Raw genomic sequence first — 7,835 nt, forward strand, 5'->3', positions numbered from 1 at the left:
AATGCACCCGTCCAGATTTGGACTGGCTTAATTTTGAGTGATCTGCATGCTGACCAGCTAGCATCAAAGTAATTTGTATGGAGGAGGGTGGAGGTTGGGATTGCCTGGCAATGCGTAGGCAGGGGCGCAGTTTACTTTTGGGGTGTTTGATGTAGTACTCCTGCTATTTGTTCCCATATCCTCACAAATAATCTGAGACTTCATGTGCTTTTGTACTGGCCTCTTCACTCGGGAAGACTGGTCAGAGAGTGCACGGCAAAGATGTTGACCAGTTTAGTCCTTAAGCCACAGTCAGGGTACCATTCACATACATGTTAAAAGGGGGTTTCCCACTCGAAACAGGCTGGAAAAGTGATAGTGGACGGACTGCCAGTGTGAATGGAAGGATAAATCTAGCTCTGTTGTGAAGCTGTTGGTGCCCCATTCATTTTGATTTTGGCAAGTTAAAATCAGCCTACTAAAGTTTGCTGGTTATTTAAAGTCCAAATCTGGAAGGATGCATTGGGATAACCAATATTTGTGAATATGTATGTATATATGACATGCGCATTAACTAAAGAATGAGTCAATAAATATTTCTATTACAAGTATTTATATTATGTTAGTTATTGCATTGGCAATGTAATCTATAAAAATCTGATGCATTTAGCTAGATTTAAAATACAATTCTGATATTTTAAGTTATAATTTACATTCTACATTTACAATAGAGACATCAATTAAAGGATGTGATCTTTTCAAAATTGGACAGAATTTATTGAATATATTCATTATACTTATGTGCACCAGTATAATCTTTTAGATTGGTTTATTATTGTCACTTGTACCGAGGTACAGTGAAAAACTTGTCTTACAAACCGATCTTACAGGTCAATTCATTACACAGTGCAGTTACATCAAGTAGTACAGAGTGCATTGATGTAGTACAGGTAAAAAAAAACAATAACAGTACAGAGTAAAGTGTCACAGCTACAGAGAAAGTGCAGTGCAATAAGGTGCAAGGTCACAACAAGGTAGATCGTGAGGTCATAGTCCATCTCATTGTGTAAGGGAACCATTCAATAGTCTTATCACTGTGGGGTAGAAGCTGTCCTTAAGTCTGCTGGTACATGCCCTCAGGCTCCTGTATCTTCTACCCGATGGAAGAGGAGAGAAGAGAGAATGTCCCGGGTGGGTGGGGTCTTTGATTATGCTGGCTGCTACACCAAGACAACGAGAGGTAAAGACAGAGTCCAGGGAGGGGAGACTGGTGTCCGTAATCCGCTGGGCTGTGTCCACAACTCTCTGCAGCTTCTTGCGGTCTTGGGCAGAGCAGTTGCCATACCAAGCCGTGATACATCCTGATAGGATGCTTTCTATGGTGCATTGGTAAAAGTTGGTGAGAGTCAAAGGGGACAAACCAAATTTCTTTAGCCTCCTGAGGAAGTAGAGGCGCTGGTGAGCTTTCTTGGCCATGGCATCCACGTGGTTTGTCCAGGACGGGTTGTTGGTGATGTTCACTCCTAGGAACTTGAAGCTGTCAACCCTCTCGACCTCAGCACCATTGATGTAGACAGGTGCATGTACACCGCCCCCTTTCCTGAAGTCAATAGATGTTTCCTTTTTTAAAAGTTGGCTTACTTAACATTTTATTCTATGATTTTACTGATTTTGAAAGATGTTCAGCTGTTATTTTGTAATTTTCTTACATATAATGCCCGTGTGTGTGGTAGCTCTAAGTGACCAGAGTCTTTAATTTTGCTTGGTTATTCTTGGTCCCACAGCAAAGATGTACAGGGCCATTAGGAGAGGGGAGAGAGTTAGAGGAGAGAGAAGACCATATAGAGGAGAGAGGGAGGGGGAGAGAAGAGAGAGAAAAAAATAACAGGTTCTTGGTCCCCCTTTTACTATTTTTCAACTTTCTGTTCTTTCCCTTGGACTCTACCTTGTAGCTAATTGGATTTTATTGTTTTAAAGTTCATTGCCTTTTGTTTTGTGGATTGGATTTGAAAGAGTTCTCTAAGGATAACATCCAAAATATTAGACTTTTAAAAAAAAAGTTATCTGCCAATTTTCCCTGCACCTGCCCAATTAATGCCAGCTCCTTTTCCTGGGAATTTTTTCACCGGTATGAAAAACAGCTCAAGCCTAGGCAGCATATGTTAATTAGCTATTTGCCAATGGCATCACAAACGAGCCCGATCCATAGGTACTATGACTATGCTTTTGCAAACTCGAGTTGGCCAGTCCAGATAAAAGTGTTACAATAATTTTTGACCCTGCACTGACCTGAACTCCCTACATATGTACTTTCCAGCAGAGTCACTGAACAAAGATCAGAATGAGATATTTAGTTTAGGATGCTGAGTTCTGCTGTAGCTTTCCAAATTGTCTTACTTACTCAAGTTTGGCTAGGGATTTATCTGGGACCTTCAAAGTAGAGCAATTTTGGCTTCTCCAATTTACAGCTAGTTCCTGCTCCAGAATTTCGTGTCTAATATATATTTGATGGTGAAAACAGGCTAAGTATTCTTGGGCGAGAAATCTTCAATTATCATCAGCTATTCTCTCTGATGTTGGATTACAGAACATGAGGAACATGAGGAACATGAAGGGGGAGGTAATGATGATGATTTCTAAAGCTTCTTTTTCTTAATTGTCCACTACCACGTTTTTCTAACATAATTTAATACTACCAAATAATTGCAGCACTCTTAATTTTGTGATGTCCATGTTGTGCAAGCACTAAAACATTATTTGTAATATTGAAGCATTGTCTCCTTGATGTTGTCGAGCTCTGTGTATGCTCTGATGGTGCTCTGCTATTTTGCCTAGACACTCTTCTTCACACGTGAATCTAGGTAGAAATATTGGCAGACTTATTTTAATATTTACACTTGCAGTTACTGTAGAAGTTACAGGTAGTATTCAAATGTGGGAGATGATGGTTAACCCTTTTCTGGATGAACGACTGGATGAACGAGAGCTAGATGTTAAACCTGGAGCTTTCTTTTTTTGAACGGATCTGTATTACCTCTTGTACCAGAAAAAGATTTCTCCTGTTCTTCGGTCTACTGTGATTACATATCATCATAGAAAATTTGGTTAGAGCTTATTTTCTGATTTCCACTTGTCTGGTTTGATTGAGTTGTTGAACTCATTGAAATTTCCAATGGTAAAAACCCTCTGCACTAGTCTGAAACACAAACATTTTAATAAATAATAACTACAGTGGAACTCAGTTAAAATCAAACTCTATTTGCCTGTTCAAGTAGATCTTAAGGGCGAATGTTTCCAGTGTGGAAAGAAATGAAACAGAAACTGTGGGGTGTCTTTCCAAATTTTATATCAAATCATGGCATGTGGTTGAAGAGTAAAGTATCTTAATCACTGAACATTAATGGAAGTAATTATATTTTAACAGAATAAGTTGTCAATTAAATATATTCACACAGTGTTTTATTTTCTATCAAGGGAAAGTGAAGTTCTGATATATGGAATAGATTAGAGGTTAATCCCCCACCCCCCACCAACATTAAGTTCAAGGACTGTATATCTTAGTTTTTTGCTGCAAATTTAATTTATGTTTGTTTAGGACATTACTGGGGTAGGGAGACTAGTTATCAAAGTGCAACGCAAGAACAAATTGGAATTAGAGGTCAAAATACATGGAGATAAAAATGTTTGCATATATTATGGTTTCACATTGGTTTGAAATTTGGAAAGAAGAAAAATGTGTTTGTAAGCAAGTGTTCTTTGAAGTTGCAGTTCTAACATTTCAATTGCAACTGGGTTTTAGTGTTATGGAATTGATATTAACTGTGAAGTGTTGCAGTGAATGTGAGTGCTTTAGATAGGTTCAGAAAATTTAATCTTTTGAACATGGGTTGGACATTTTGGTAAAAGTTATCAAAACCAATTTGAAGTGGGGATTCTATTGTAATTGCACTTGTTCATGAATATATAATCCTTAAATTTTAAAAGGCTGTAAATATTTTGTGTTTTAAAACCCAAGTCTGGCACTTCATACTCATTCCTTTGTCATTTATCTAACCTTTTCTGCAACTGTTTTGAACTCTTATGGTAATGTTCAATGTCGGCTTTCGCCATTCCCTGTGATTTCCCCATTCAACAGTGTTGAAATTAAATTTCTGCTGTAATCCAGCCAAGAATATTACAAAATGATCATGCTTTCACTCTGCCATATTGTCACAACAAAATTATACTTTATATAACTCAACATTAGTGGATTTTTTAAGCTTCAAGAACAATATATGATAGGTGGAAAATGTCGAAAATTTGCCATTCTGTGTAAGTTGATTGCCTTTAGCAAAGGTAAATCTGGAACTTAAAGGTATTAGAATGACACAGGGATTTCTCAGTTGAGTTCATGCATAATAAAATGCACTTTATTTCAATAATTAGATGGTATTTATGCATGTTAAAGTGAGTTGCCATGGAGTGGTGTTTTGCTTTGTGTAGATTTTTCTTTAATTATACACTGGTCTCTTCTGATATGAATTATAACATTTTTTTCTGCCAATATTGTTCCTTTTCCTGCCTTTTCGATCATGTGCCACCTTATACCCTGCATTGCTGCTTTGCTGCTTGCTGTACGCTAATACTATCTTCAGAGGAGGTTGCTGAAGAAGGTATGTGATGCAATATCCCTTTGCTCACCCTTGACATGGTTTGTTTTTACTCTCACTCTCTTTTCTTTTCCTTCATTTCATTTTTCTTCTACTTATTTTCAGCATTGTTCTTTTGTCTTCGATATCCCCTTCCTCTCCTTTGGTTTGCTCTTCCCTGATTTGATCTTTCCTGTTTTGCTGTCGTTCTATTATTCTTCCTTTTAACTTTTTTATTTGTAATTTCTTCTTTAGTTTTTCCTTTATTTCTCATCACTTTATTCTTTTCCCTCATTCTTAATAGTATTAGTATATTGCAAAATTATTCTGAATCTTTCACTTTACCTAATTACCTTGTATTTTCCTTATTCTTTCTACTTCTGTCATCATCATCATCGATTATTGGGCAAAATTCATCAATTCCTCAATCAGTTTTCATCTTGCATCATTTCTAATTATATTTCCTTCATTGTCTCTGATCATTCAGTAACCTACACCATCACAATCTTTCTGACCTACTCATCATTTTCAACCATTCTTTCTCCTTCTTTACTAAATTATCCTGTATGCACCAGCATCTCTAATTATTGCATTTCACTCATTATCCCATTTTTATGTGATGGGTTGCAGTTTCCTAGATGAATAAAAATACAGGAATTTTTATTGTGAATAATTAAAATAGGCATTGATAATATGAACAGGAGAGATATTGCAAATACTTAATTACTGGGCTATCATTTGGTCTCTGAATGGACAGTCATTGAGTTAATTAAGTAAGTGATGCAAGGGAACTGGTCCTCTTGCATTATGATTTGTTACTTGTTCTTGGTGTCCTTCGTCTGTTCCATAAGTAGCCTTTGCTCTTCAACATGTAGAAGTAACATGTATTTTGGTTCTTTGTATTTGCTGCTGGCTGCATGTACTTGGCCTCTTCCAGAAGCATATGTTGAAGAAGGTATGTTTCTTTCTGTTACTTCAAATCTCCTTTCAAGGGATTATGTCATACCAGCTACATTTTGCGACTCATGGTCCTTGACTGGGGATAATTATTATCCACTCTGTCAGCCACACAGAATATCCATGCAAACGCTTAACACCTGACTCTTTTTCTGTTCACTACCATCTTCATCAAGCCCCTTTATAGTTGGTTGAGGGCTACCAACCTCAGGCAGAGGCATTAGAACCTTTAATAATACTTCTTATAAAATTAAGACCCAAATGGTATCCTGAGAGCTTTCTGGCTGGGATGCCCATCATGACTTCAGTAAAACACAGTAAGAAAGAAAAGGGCCAGGCCCACGACGGTGTCCAAAAACTTCCTTCAGTGGTGCCAGGAAGAATTGGAATATCTGAGCTTCTGCTTCTTGTCATTTCTCTCCCCTTTTGACTTGGCATTCACAAATTTGGCTGGCTGCCTCTTATGTCATTTTCAGGCAAACAATACTGATATGACAGGTTGCTGTTTCCTTCAAGTGATGCCTAGGAATTAAGGTCATGATCTAAAACCACTGGTGGATTCTTCAATCCACCTGTCAAAACCCACCCCAGCTCATGACCTCCTCGCAAGCATCTGTTTTGTTCCCTTAGCCCCCTGTAGATATTCTATTTTTTCCCAGTACATGACTCATGGCTCTTTAACCACAGCTGCCACAGGGAATGCAGATCCTTCAGGCACAAAATGGTGCAGTCGGAGAGGTGTAATCAGGTAGTTCAGCTGCCAGGGCAGAATCAGGCTTGTGATCAACTACTGGGGAGGTGGGAGACTTGAAGTAACAAGATTCAGCAAACCCGACACCAAAATGTCTTGTACTTGGAGGGTGGGGTGAGTTTTTGCACTTCACATGTCAGGAGCTGCTCAGACAGCCTTCCATTAGTTATCCTACAGTTTCAACGCCATCCTCTCCTATCTTTCAAGCCCAAACACAAAGAGGCTTAGAAATACTGTCGTGATTGTGGGTTGAGTATTTGAACCACTAATAGCATTAGTTCCTTTCTTTTAACTCCCAGGGATTATTTTCATATTTCGAGCATTTCTGTCCTGATTTTTATTTTGTTTTAGTAGTTGGTTTAATTTGAAAGAAATTGTGGGTAGCCAACTTGGAAAGTGGATGATCTTATCATTGTTAGTGGCGTTTATATTCTAACTAATAATGGTTGAATGGTTAATAGGGTGAAATTATATGCACAATTCACATTCCCAATCATGTCAAAACTAAAGGCAAACTTAAATGTGCATGTTATACATTATATTTTACCCTCTGTATAATTTGCCACCATTTAATAGTTGAGATCCCAGTGGAAAGTTAGTCAACATTCCAGAGTTTGTACATGGCCAGACTACATCGGATACAGCTGTAGGAGCACATACCAGAGGTTCATACTTGCGCATGGGGATCAAAAGCTTAGACTATTGGCAAGAAACCAGCTCCAGAGGTCTACTTTTGTTGTGTCACTATGAATGATGTTATTCTTGAAATGTCTGCAATTCAAGGATGTTTGAATGACATGTGATTGTTATTCACTTGCGTTCCTTTACAACAAAAGTGCTGCTTATTTCAACAAATAGATGGTATATGTACATGATGAAGTGAAATGGAATTTACGTAGTGTTAAAGGTGTCAAGGAATGGAGCTTTGTTTCTGCAGATTTTTCTTTAATTGTATATATACAAGTTTTAACATTTTTTCTGTGTCAATATTGTTTCTTTTCTGCTTTCCTAACATGCCTTTCTATCCCCTGCACTGCTGTTTTGCTGCTTGCCTTTCACTAACACCTTCAGAGGAGGTTGTTGCGGAAGAAGGTACGTAATGAAATATCCATTTACCTTCTGGTTTCTTTCTTCACTTCATTGCCCTTTTATTTTCTTTCCTTCTCCATTCTTTTCATTCTTGTCATTTCTTTTCATTATCTTTCTCTTTCTTTCACTGCATTGAATCTACTTCCCTTCATTTTTCTGTCTAACTTATGTTCTGTTTTTTCTTCACTTACTGTTCTCTTTCAGTCATCGTTTCCACTTTTCCCTTTGTTCCTTTCTTCAGTTTGTTCATTTTATTTTCCTTTATTCCCAATCATCCCGCACCGTCAATATTCCTAATTATTCCATGAATTTTATCGCCAATTATTACTGATCGCTCATTATCGCTAATTATTTCATGTCTTAGAGTTTCCCTGATTATTTCTTACAGAAATTGAGGGAATGTTATTAGGTGTAATTTAAATATTTAGTGA

This window comes from Pristis pectinata, chromosome 14 (assembly GCF_009764475.1).
Source record: "Pristis pectinata isolate sPriPec2 chromosome 14, sPriPec2.1.pri, whole genome shotgun sequence".
Lineage (NCBI taxonomy): Eukaryota > Metazoa > Chordata > Chondrichthyes > Rhinopristiformes > Pristidae > Pristis > Pristis pectinata.